Genomic DNA, 13,667 nt, shown 5'->3' with positions numbered 1-13,667 from the left:
CTGTCATGATTATCTGGGTCGTGAAGATCTTTTTTGTACAGTTCTTCTGTGTATTCTTGCCACCTCTTCTTAATATCTTCTGCTTCTGTTAGGTCCATACCATTTCTGTCCTTTATCGAGCCCAACTTTGCATGAAATGTTCCCTTGGTATCTCTGATTTTCTTGAAGAGATCTCTAGTCTTTCCCATTCTGTTGTTTTCCTCTATTTCTTTGCATTGATCGCTGAAGAAGGCTTTCTTATCTCTTCTTGCTATTCTTTGGAACTCTGCATTCAGATGCTTATATCTCTCCTTTTCTCCTTTGCTTTTTGCTTCTCTTCTTTTCACAGCTATTTGTAAGGCCTCCCCAGACAGCCATTTTGCTTTTTTGCATTTCTTTTCCATGGGGATGGTCTTGATCCCTGTCTCCTGTACAATGTCACCGACCTCATTCCATAGTTCATCAGGCACTCTATCTATCAGATCTAGGCCCTTAAATCTATTTCTCACTTCCACTGTATAATCATAAGGGGTTCGATTTAGGTCATACCTGAATGGTCTAGTGGTTTTCCCTACTTTCTTCATTTAAGAAGAGCCTTATACACAGAAGTGGGTAAAACAGACAAGCAACAACAACAAAAGCTTCTAAACTCTCTCTGAAGATCAACGCTTGTTGACTGGATCCTTATGAAAACTAAAGTCAAAGGCATAGAAGTTGGCGGAATTTAGATAAATGTATATAAATTGGTATATTTAAATGGGCTTTATATAAGGTGGTTACAGCTCTTGTTTAATTATATAGTGGGAAAGACAAGGCATATAGTTTGCCACTAAGGAAATATTAACTAAATGTGCTGAGGATACCAATAGTTACCTGAGTCATAAAATAAGTAAACTGGGAATTAACAGGCAAGGGTTAATAAAAAAAAGTTTTTTTGCTTTGGTTTAATTTATAAACTCAGAAAAGTCTTTGCTAAATGCCTTATCCAAACCTTTGAAGATATGATAAATTAAAACTCGAAAGTTATAAAACAGAACTTTGTAAACTAAATTTCAGTTTTATTAAAAATCTTGCCACTGATTTTAGTAACTTCAGGTGACAGAACTGTTCTTTGTAAAACTAAATAACTGTCTTTGTCTTGCAAGTATGTAAACCAGAATATGAATACAGGCCTCCAGGAGCTGAGACTAAGCCCAGTTAAGCAGACAAGTCCTGGGAAACCAAGAAAAAAAATGGCAGTTTTAAATCAAAACTGCTGAGAATGTTCCCTCAGCCAAACCTTATAGATAGTAAGCCTTGATCATCTGAACAAGCAACTTTAAGGTCTTCCAACTGTTAACTAGTAAGTTTATATTAATATTGTAATACCCGGTTCATAGCTAAAGCCATGAGATCTCATTGCTTTTGTCGTGTACACATTATACATATATGATATCTCTACTTCTAAAAGATATTATTAGTATTGGATTTATAAGGAGCTCTATTTAATTTTAATAAAAAATGCTTACATTTGAAGAAAACTGGCCAAGATGACTTTCAGGTTCACGTGGACTGGGAAATATTCAATATTAAGTTGAAACCTGATATTAATTTTTATGTTTGTGGATCTAAATTAATATAGATGTTATTAAGAGTCATCAAATTTAAGTATAATAATTTATTGTTCCTAGGTTTAATAAATAAGACCTTACTAATCTCTTGCAAGAAAATAACTGGACATGAAGAAACTTCCAGGTAAATGTAAATAAAATAAAAACTCTGGGATAAAAACTTTAAAGTAAGCATATTTTAGAAATGTTTAAGTAAAATGATCTTTCCAGATGTTCGGTAACCTAAGATTCTAAAGCTGTGCCAATTTCAGCTAAGTGATGAAAGTTTATTTATTTAAAAGATGTATCAGTTACTAAAAAATAAAAAAAATTAAAAGTATTTGAGAATATTAATGAAAATGTTTGGTATCACTTGAGATGTTCTCTATAAGAAAGCAAATGTTTTTAGAAATTATCACTGGTATTTATGCTCACCAATCTATAGAATGCTAATATAAAGGTCAGTTGTTGGTTGATTAAGGAAAATAAGATGTGTGTTTTCAGTAAAGAAGGTATGAAGAATGGAACTGCATTTTATGAAGGGAAAAGGAAGTAGGTCTGACTGACAGGTGGCTATTTCAGGATGGAGAACAAAGTAATTGGTAAAAAAGTGATAAGAAGGTGTGTGGAAAGTGGACCCTGAGAAAAGGGTTTTGTGCATGGTTAGGACGAAGTTTAAAATAAATTTAATTAGGTTTACCTTTAAATGAATTTAAAAGTAAGCTGGTGCCAAAACTTTTCAGAGAGAATTTGACTTTTCTCTGTTAAGGGACACAGATTCTTCAGGTGTTGAACTGCCTTTGATAATAGATTAAGTTTATTTACGTCTTAAATGATGCATTATGCATTTGTCTCTAAAAGTCTTTATTGTTACTTTGGCTAAGTGAACAGCTACTGTTTCACAATGACCTAGCCTGAGTGTTCTAAAGCTTTTTGGCATTTGTTGACAAAACTTCCTAAATCATTCTAATGAAGCCCTTTTGACTTCCAGCTAACTTTGGGAAGCTTCAGAGGGTTCCTGAAACATCCAAAGGGAGATATAACACTAATTCAGTTCATTTTGTATGTAGAATACATGGGAAGTATTGTCAAGTAATAAATCATGGGTTACACTGTATGGTAAATGTTTCTAATATAGATATCCTAGAAACTATATGGAATTCCTACAATTCTGGTATGTCTGGGTAAGATGTTATCAGTCATAATTCAAGTTACTATCTTAAAGACTTGTCACAGCACTAATGAAGTTTTTTGCAAAAATGCTTCCTCTTCAAGAAAATTTATGGAAAGGACTTTTGGATAAATAAAAATTTCTGAACTGGGTAAGAAATTAAAGGACTCTAATGGAAAACCTGACTTCACAAAGGTTAACAAAAGGACTGAATGAACTGAGTTTCTGTGCCCTTAAATGATGCGTATTTATTTTCTCTGTGACCTTGGTTAAATGGAGAGGTATTGTTTCCGTGACCTCTGATCCTGTGTTTTAAAATCCTTTTGATATTTCTAACAAACTTCCCAAATATCAAAATAGAACTAGGCTTTTCAGGCTCCAGCTGACTGCGATGGATGCTTCAAGGAAGTACCTCTAAGGAAACTCAGAGATTAATGTTAAGCTAAGTTTATTTGATATTTTTAATTCAAAAACATTGTCAAGTGATTGAAAGTAAACTTTAGGTTGTGATAGATAAATACCATTAGTAAAGATATTTCGTAACTTATATGGAATCCCTAACATCTGACAAGTCCCGATAGAAGGTTATCAGGCATAATTCTAGAGATTATACTAAAATGTTATATATTCCAAGTTTCTTAGCTACATTGTACTCAAATCTTCAACCATGCAGAAGGGCCAAGGCACAATCAGTAGGGAAGCTGCTTTTAGAGTGATTCCCATCTGGGGAATCCCCTCTGAACTACACAGTGACAGAGGGACCCGTTTTTCTGGACAAACTTAAGGAAATGTGTAAAATTTGGTCAATAACGCAACATTTCCATTGTTCCATTCCATTCCATCACCCCTAGTCTTCTGGGTTAGTGGAAAAGGCAAATGGAACAATGAAAACTCAGTTGGCTAAAATGATGGATGCTTATTCCTTCCCTTGGCCTAAGGCTATTTCGTTGGTTCTCTTCAACCTCAGAGCCATTCCTTTTGGCAAACATCATTTGTTTCCCTTTGAGATTATTACAGGGAGACCAATAAGACTGGATGAACATGATCCTATATTACTTAAGGGAGATACATTATTGAAAGGACTTAGCCAAAGTATTGAAAAATCATTTTAAATTTGTTTCTGAAACTTACTGTAGTAATCTGTCCTCAAATGAAGATCAGATGTCCCATGACCTACAACCAGGAGATTATGTATTCTAAAAGAGATATCATTCAAAGGACTCCCTCCAGCCTAGATTGAAGGGCCCTTATCAGGTTATTTTAACTATCTCATGTGCAGCAAAACTAAAGGGAATTGACTCTTGGATTGATATCTCCCACCTAAAAAGGGCTCCTGCACCAGACTGGTCTATAGAGAGAACTGCTAACCTCAAACCCACCTTAAAATAACACTCTGATAATAAGGACACGCCATCACCAGGATGAGAGGAAGATGACATCAGAAGTAGACAGCTGACCCAAGTGACCCTGCACCTGATCCGCATGATTGTTCATAAGTTTTCTCCTTAGTTTTTTGGACTCTTGCACATGAATCAAATGTTTTTCTATCATGGGCATGATCTTATGCAAATTTTAGAAATTAATAAAATTATTGGGTCAATTACCTGCATCCAGTACTTCTGGTTTACCTTGATGGGTTTCTCTCCTCCAAGGCTCTGATTGGATGGCTCTTATAAAGTTTATTTTGGAAGAAAGAAATTATAGTTCTGTCTGGGCTGGTACTGACATCACTAGATGGGACCCACTCACTTGGCCAATCAAACATACTTATTCTAACCCTGGCCATAAATATGAATTTTCCCTTAAGGTTACTCTCAGTCAGAACAAAGGCTAAATTCCAGTCAAAAAAAGTAAACTCTAGACTATTAGGAGGGACACTTCCTCAGTTTGGGAATGTATTTATCTGGCTAACACCAGGCTATGGTTGTCTGAGCCTAAAGGCCCCCCATGCTGGGAACAATTAAACCATACCAAAGATAATCAACCTAATAACACTAGAAAATTAGGCTAAGTGCCTTACGACAACAACCAATTTAGCATTTCTCTTAAAGATGGTGACTGGTATGGAACAGATTTGGTCAGATGTCCAGAAATATACTGGCTGGCACCTAACGGGACTCAATGGCTTTGTGGGTCCAATCTATGACCCTGGCTTCCACCAACCAGGCTGGCTAGGAAGGTGTCCTTTAGGATTCCCTTGGGCTCAAGGCTACTTATGTACAAACTCAGATGTGACTCTAGTATATTTACCATCAATATGAGCCCGATTGACCAAGAGATCTGTATTTCACCGGTATGATCACTTAGCAGCTATTTTTGTGCCTTCAGTAGGATTGGAAAATGTTATTTCTTACATTGAAGACTTAACAAAATTCACTCAAAAGACATTAAATGATAGCAACTAGGCTACTAGCCTACTAAATTCTGAGGTCTTTATGATGAGAAAAGCTGTATTACAAAATCGTATGGCCCTTGATATTCTTACAGCATCTCAGGGAGGCAACTGTGCTGTAATTCAAACTGAATGTTGTGTTTACATACCAGAAGAATCCTCTGAGGTAACACATTTAATGACTCACATGAAAAATCAGATTGCTGCCTGATGATTCACTTCCTAGCCTTGGTGATCTTTTAGGAAGATGGTTTGGTTATGGAAGCTCATGGCTTAAAATCCTACTTGTAATTTTAACAACATTATTAGCTGTTGTAATCTGTTTATTTTATATGGCTAAACATCTTGAAAAACCAGATCGTATTTATAATGTGGAATAATTGCAATAGTGTGATTCAAGGTATGAGAAGAGGCAACAAGGGAAATCTCTCTTGGATCCTATTAGGTTAGAAGAAAGAGGATCCAGAGAATCTTGTATTCTCTACCAATGGGCCTAATCTGGAAATTAACACCTAGAGTGACGTGTCAGTGCAGAACTTTCACCTGATCTGGGAGGAGCCTCCCAGCGCCCCGGGATAAAAACAAACAGTGGTCATGCAATGTCTCCCAATGTGCTTGAATTTCCGACCGTGGGGAGGGAATGTGAAATGAAATATTTTCTGCTCTGTGCTCTAGCAGGAAACATGCCTCTTCAAAATGCAAATTTCTGAGCCCAGATGAAAGAAAGCCAGCTCCTTGGAAGCCATCAGCTACTTTCTGCCCAGTAAGCACCGAGGAGCTGGGGGGAAGTGAGAGACAGCCATTCCCTCATCCGCCTTCTATTAGGGTAAGCAGGGGATTAGCATGTGAACAATAAAGCAAGCAGGAGCAGCCCCAGATAGCTCCATACATATGAAAGGAACGCCACCCTTAAGCAGGAATTTTGTCTTGAGGCTACAGAAATAGGCTACGGATCCAGGAACCCGTGGCCTCCCCCTGGCCCTTCAGGGGTCAGCTCACTGTGCTCGCAGCGCCCACACTGTCTCTGCGCTCTGTTCAGAGTCAACTTACTCCCAGTTGCAGGGCGCTGCGTCTGGACATCCGTTCCCACCCGCCCTTGGACCACCTCGAGAACCAGCGCTTCATCCAGGATACTGGGCACCTCCTGTGCCAGGCTGGGGGCCGTGAAGATGTTTGGTTTTCCCTGAGATGTTTCCTCCTGAGGCTTTAGAGAGAGCCTTTGCACTCACAGGTCACCCTGCTCTTTTCTCCCTGGGCGGGCTGTCAGAACGGGCATCTGATTGCTCACCGTCCCGCCTCCCTGCGGCCTGGGCTCCTCACAAAGCCCCGCACACCCCATCCCATCCCTGCACCTTCTCCCATGGCGCGCCCCTCCCACGTGCCATCCATCACCAGCCTCATCCCCAGAACTTTCCATCTTCCCAAATGGACCCTCTCCCCCGTTGAAACACTCACTTCCCCCCAACCCCAGCCCCTGGCAAACACGGAACCTTAAAGTAGTTTTGCTTTGTGATCAAAATGCTGGGTGCACCAGCTCCGCACCCCTGAGGGAAGCGCCAGCAAGACCTCGGGGCGGGGCGGGGCGGGGCGGGGCGGGGCGGGGACCGGGAGCAAGAGGAGCAAGAGGAGGGAGGGCAGCAAGGAAGGGCCAGTGTTTGGAAAGCGCCCCCCCCCCCCCCCCCCCCCCCCCCGCCCAGGGGCGTGCAGGCCTGTTGAGGGCCGGTGGGCTCACCCCCAGCAGGGGACACCCCAGCTCCCCCTGAAGAGCCGGCCCTGGGGTGGGGGGGACAGGAAGCACGTTAGCGGGCCCCTCCTGCGCCCCCCAGTACCTTCTGCTCCCGCCTTCTCTATTTGCACCGACCCCAGCAGCAGCAGCTCTGAGCCCGGCGTCCTGCACGGTGCCCGCGGCTTCTCCCCATTCACCGGCTCAGCGGCCCAGGCGCTTCCTGAGGCTTCACATCTTCAATTGGGTTCTGCGGAGTCGTTTTTGCCTCTCCTCGAGGGACCCCAGTTCTGGGAGTGTTCAATCTACTCTCCTCTCTGCCCCACATCCTCTTTTCTCGCGTGTTTCCTTTCTATAAATTCCTCTCCTCTGTGATATATGATCTGCTTAGAATTCTCAGTTTGGGTCATTACATGTTTTCTTTCTAGAATTTCTAGTTCCATATATATGATTTTCACTTCTCTAGTGAGATTCCATCTGCTCTCAACACAGAATCATGTGTACTTTTAGGGAACGTATCTCCTAACTCTGACTTCTGGAATTCCCATGCAACTGTTTCTAGTGTCTGTTCTTATCTCCTGGGTTTTGGTACTTTTCCCTGTTATTATCTCTGCCAACAAGTTTTTAACCGGATGCTGATTATTGCACCTAAAGATACTGCAGAGACGATTTGAGGATCTGGGTGTATTTTCTTTAAGTCTTGGCCAGCGTGTGGGTTGGGCAAATCCTTTGAATCCAGTCGGGCTGGGTTTCCGGGGTTTTTTATTTTGGTAAGCTGCCTCTAAATCAGACAGTGAATAGTGCATATGTTTTGTGTTTAGAATGGTGAATTGGACATTACTTTGTACACTTGCTTCAAACTGACTAGAGAAATGTGAGATGAATGTTTGGAGACGAACATTCTTAAACTGTGGTAGCAAGTCAGTCGTCAGTAACAATTCAGTCCTGGTTGCACTGTCAGAGCCCTGGGGGAGGGGGTGTGGGGTGTGTGTGTGTGTGTGTGTGTACACACGCGTGTGCAGGCTCTCAGATGGTGGAGGAGGTGGTTTTGGGGGGCAAGGCTTCAGGACCAGCTGTGGGGGTGTGCTGAGCACCTGCGGGGGCCTCACTCAGCTCTGTCACCTCCTTACTTGAAGGCCCAGCACAATCCCTCACGAGTTTTGATTTTTCCGCTTCTACAGGAACAAAGCAACCGCATTAGGAGAAAAGGTGCCTGTTAACCTCCTGCCCCGAGACCAGCGTGGGCTGTGGTGCAGCAGGACTGGGGTTCTCATCACTTTTCCCGTTTTGTGCCTAAATCACCCCCTCTTCCTCTATTTCCTTTTCTTCCCTGATGTGTAGAATGACTAAGACATTTGAAACATAAATGTGAACTTGAAATAATAAAATAGTTTGAGTTAAAACAAGAATTAAATCTTAAATATGTGACCCAAAGCTACGGATGTCCTTGCTAATCCAACATGGGGTTCGCTTCTCCTGTTAGATCAGACAACTGCCGGTTACAGAATATAAATCTCATTTCCTGCTTCCAGGGTGATGGTAACTTTGTGACAGCTTGTCTCAGACTGTTTACATGTTGAAGTATAACACTGTTTTACCAATCCCTGTTTATTCAACATCCTTGAACAAAGATCAATATAAAAATGACCCTGGCTTTCCGTGTTTAACTTAAAGATTGGTTTAACCTCAGTGTTTACAGCTGAGCCCTGGGTGGGGGCTACTGCCCTCTGGTGGACTAGCCTCGCATTGCACTGCTCTTCACCTCTTTTGTTCAGTCGTTCATTGCTCAGTTGAGTCCGACTCTTGGCGACCCCAAGGACTGCAGCATGCCAGGCCTCCCTGTCCTTCACCAACTCCCAGAGTCTGCTCAAACTCATGTTTATTGAGTCAGTGATGCCATCCAACCATCTCATCCTCTGTCGTCCCCCTCTCCTGCCTTCAATCTTTCCCAGCATCAGGGTCTTTTCTAATGAGCCAGTTCTTTGCATCATTATGATCTGGTGAATCCAGTTCCATCTGCCTGCAGCCAAAAATACCCCTGTAGCCCTCTCTACTGTGACGATTTGTTACTCAAGTTGTTGGCCCTGGGCAGCTCCTTATTATGCATAAATATGCAAAGCAGATTTGCTGGGCCTTGGCTACTTAATTCAGATGAAGGCGCCTGTCCTGTTTCTTCGTGGTTATCATGGAGGGTGCAGTCTTGGTGTGTGCAGGCAACGGCTAAGCTCCAACACCAGGCCCCTGTCTCAGCGCTGGATGCCTCATTGTCCCGTTTCAAGTGAAGACGACCTGACACTATTTTCCTGGGGAAAATGCTGTGGGGTGAGGGCTGCGGGAGGTTCTACAACTTTCTGTGGTTTAATATCTTACAAAACTGCTTTCTTCTTTGAGTGCAGTTAAAACAAGCTCTTACTGAAGTGAAGTGAAAGTTGCTCAAGTCATATCCAACTCTTTGCGACCCATGGACTATATAGTCCATGGAATTCTCCAGGCCAGAATACTGGAGTGGGTAGCCTTTCCCTTCTCCAGGGGATCTTCCCAACCTAGGGATTGAACCCAGGTCTCCTGCATTGCAGGCAGATTCTTAACCAGCTGGGCCACCAGGGAAGCCCAAGAATACTGGAGTGGGTAGTCAACCTTCTTCAGTGGATGTTCCTGACCCAGGAATCGAGCTGGGGTCTCCTGCGTTGCAGGCAGATTCCTTACCAACTGAGCTATCCCTTACCAACTATCAGGGAAGCTCTTACTAGAGCTAAATATTTGAATTTTCCCCTAAGATTTTACAGAATTACAATATCCAATATTCTTAGTGAGCGAAGGATCATCTAGAAAGGCTGGAGGTGGAGAATTTGGGGAAGGGGACCACAGAAGGTCAGAGATCCCTGACAATAAGATTCTAATGCTGGTGAAGGAAAGTCACCTGTGAGCACAGGGGCTCCGCCCGCCCGAGCGCTCTCTCAGCGTGGTGCAGGGGGGCGGGCCTTGCCGGCTCGGCCAGCGGACCAGGCGGGGTCCAGACTCCCCTGTGGCACAGATCTCGTGGCCCAGCAGACTTGACCTTGTCCGTGACCATAGGAAGGAACTCACGGGGCAAAGTGTGGTTTGACACAGAAAAAAGGAAATGGAGAGCAAAAAAAACAACCCCGTTGCCAAATGACCTCAGCATGTACCCTGAGTGTCTTGTTTCAGAACAACACTCACAGCCGTGAAGGCTCCCTGGGGACCAGCCATGCCCCTGCCCTCCCCGTGTCGGGTGTGCCAAGACAACGAAGCCCGCTGCCGCTTCCGGGGCCATCAGTCAGGGCCCGGCCCGCTGTCCACGGTCTCCAGGGTGAGGCAGGGTCTCCTACGGGCCCAGGGCTTCCCTCCTGAGCTGTTGATGAGCCCAGGCCCCTCATTCACTGTCCCCAGCTGTGCAGCCAGCGCAGCACACACAGCCCCCACCTGCAGCCCTGCACGGCCCCGTGGAAGGTGGTGACGGGGCCGTACCCCAGTGCCCACACATCTCCTGTGTGGGAGTAACGGGGTTTTCTAACCCAGAAGCCTTGCATTTGACCAGCACCACCGAACCAGCAACAGGCTAGCTGCCAGCCTGTAGGCAAAGTAAAGGAAAATATGTGGCCTGCAGTTGAGCACAAGGGCCAGGTCCATGACTTTCTTTTTTAAATCGGATCTCCAGCTCCAGCCCAGGGCGGAAATGTGGTGCTGACACGGGCGGGAAGAACTCCAGCTCCCGAGCAGGTGGGGGCTTCCCGAGGGGGCTGCCTGGGGGTGGAGAGGGAAGGGGCCGGAGGACCTGGGCTGGAGAGGGAGGCCCCTGGGGGGTCTCTAAGCACAGGGGTGTCTGTCACCAGGCCGGACCCTGGGGACCAAGTTCCTGTGTTTTGAATGTGCTCTGCATTGTCACTGAATCATGGCTTTGCACAGCTTGCTGTGGGTATAAAATTGAATTTTTCACACTCAACCGTAGAAGACCATAGCAGTGTAATGAGATGGTTTGGAAATGGATTTTCATGGGCCCTGGACTCTAATTGTTCGGGGGAAATCCATCAGTGGATTCTAAAGTGCCACAAAAGTCTAGACAGCACTCCTAGGAACTCGAGGGGTGTTACTTGTCTGGGGCCACAGCTTGAAGCTTCGAAAACCTTTGCTTCTTTCCTGACACAGCATCTGTCTGCCCTTCACCTTAATTACAAAGCAAGTAACAATTATCTGAACATATTAAGGGATGATAACTTAAGAGCTCACGAAGCAAAAATAAGGGTGCAGAAATCTTTCCAACGTCCTACTTTTCACAAGGCAACTCATTTAAAACTTCAAATAATAGAAAACAAGCTGAAAACATCCAAACTGCAGCATCTGACTTTTTGTCTTTGCTTCCTACTTTCATGTGTTAGTTCATAGGCTATTTTGGGGAACATTTTGGTTTACAGAAAAACAGAGTGGAGTTTAAAGAAAGGAGCTCACGCGTAGCTTTTCGCTGCTTCTCTTAGCTCCCCAGCTGCTCACACCCTCATGGACATGGTACATCTGTCACAACTGATGAACCAGTAATCAACACGTCGAAAATGAAGGCCATGCAACTTTCCATACACTTTTACTGAGCCCTGGGAAAACTGCTAAACCATATGTGGCTAAAGGCTAAAGTTTTCAAGAAATGCCAAGTGAATAAAAGCTTTCATGGAAGGATCATAGGATTAAAAAAGAAAAATGTATAAAGCTTTCTTTTTGTTTAGGTGTGTTAGAAAGAAAGGGTGATGATATAATCTGTGACAAAGGAGGTGAAAAACACAGTGGAGCAGAGACGATCTCCTCAGTAAGTGGTGTAGTGAAAACTGCACAGATACATGTAAAAGAATGAAATTACTAACAGAGCATTACCTAACGCCACACACAAAAACAAACTCAAATGCATTCAGCACCTAAATGCAAGACCAGACACTATAAATCTCTTAGAGGAAAATATAGGCAGAACACTCTGTGACATAAATAGAAGCAATATCTTTTTTGATCCACTTCCCACAGTAATGAAAATAAAAACAAAATAAACAAATGGGACCTAATTAAACTTAAAAGCTTTTGAACAGCCAAGGAAGTCATAAAACAAAAAGACAACCCACAGAACGGGGTTGGGAAAAAATATTTGCAAACAAAGTGACCGACAAGAGATTAATCTCCAGAATATACTGACAACTCACGCAGCTCAATAAAAAAAAAAAAAAAAAAAAAAAAAAAACGCAATCAAAAAAATGGGCAGAAGATTGAAATAGAGATTTCTCCAAAGAAGACATAAGGAGGACTAAACAGCACATGAAAAGATGCTCAGCATCACTAATTTATCAGAGAAATGCAAATCAAAACCACAATGAGGTATAACCTCACCCAACAGAACAGCCATCATCAAAAATTCAATAAACAGCGTTGGAGAGGGCGTGTAATAAAGGGAACCCTCCTGCACTGTTGATAGGAATGTAAACTGGTACAGCTACTATGGAGATCAGTATGGAGGCACCTTTAAAAACTAAAAATTGAACTACCATATGACCTAGCAATCCCACTCTTGGACATATATCCAGAGAAAACCATAACTTGAAAATATACATGTAACCCAGTGTTCACTGCAGCACTATTAAAATAGCCAAGACATGGAAGCAGTCTAAATGTCTATCAACAGACAAATGGATAAGTAAGATGTGGTACATATACACAATGCAATATTGCTCAGTCATTAAAAGAACAAAGTAATGCCATCCGCAGCAACATGAATGCACCTAGAGACTGCCATACTGAGTGAAGTCAAAGGCAAATGCCCTATGATACTGCGTATACGTGGAATCTAAGAAAATGGTAGAAATGAACTTATTTACAAAACAGAAATAGAGTCACAGATGGAGAAAACAAACTTATGGTTACCAGGGACATAAGGGGGGAGGGGCAAACTGGGAGACTGAAATTGATATATGCACACTACTATAAAAAAAAAAAGTAGATAATAAGGACCTACCGTCTGGCACAGGGAACTCTACACAGTACTCTGCAATGACCTGTAACAGAATGGAACCTAAAGAAGAGAAGATATGTGCATATGCATAACTGGTTCACTTTGTTGTACAGCAGAAACTAACACAACGTTGCAAATCAACTATACTCCACATAAAAACTCATTTTGGAAGAAGAGAAAGCAGTCGGGTGAGTGAAGGCTGAAGCAGCAGGTCTGGGTGCTCATTTAGAAACAGCGTCTCACAACGTGTGCGCCCTGCTCGTTCTCAGGTGAGCTGACTGCAGGGATCCGCACCGGGTCAGCTTCTCTGTCAGCCCCTCGCCCAGAAACCCCGAACCTCAGCAGGGGTTCTCACCCCCGGCACAACCCGCCACCCGCGCACCCTGCTGGAGGCGCTCCGCCCGCCGCGCGGACTCACCTGGGGACGCGGGGAGGCCTGCGGGCGGCCAGGGAGGCTCGGGCAGCGCTGTCCGCGGTCCCGGGGGCCCACGGGGGACCCCACGGGGGCTCGGGGGGCCGGCAGGTGGACGTCCCGGTCGCAGCGCTGACGGCGAGGGGCCGCCCTCCGGGCCTCGGCCCCCTGCGCTGAGCCGCGGACCCTCCTGGCCGCCGCTGCTCCTGCCCCTCCAGGGAACCTAAAACGAGCACCAAGTACCGCGAGATTGATTCGTTTGAAACTCGTTTTAATCTGTGCCATTTTCGCGTACATTTGAAACCTGTCGCCTTAATAAAACGTCCGATTCCTTTTAGCAGATAGAGGAGTAGACGCTGTTCCAACAAGGAAATATATATCCTGAGGGGAAGGGTGCAGT

The sequence above is a fragment of the Bos indicus x Bos taurus genome, chromosome 27 (genome assembly GCF_003369695.1).
Source record: "Bos indicus x Bos taurus breed Angus x Brahman F1 hybrid chromosome 27, Bos_hybrid_MaternalHap_v2.0, whole genome shotgun sequence".
NCBI classification, from domain to species: Eukaryota; Metazoa; Chordata; class Mammalia; order Artiodactyla; family Bovidae; genus Bos; species Bos indicus x Bos taurus.
This window is presented reverse-complemented; position numbering follows the sequence as displayed.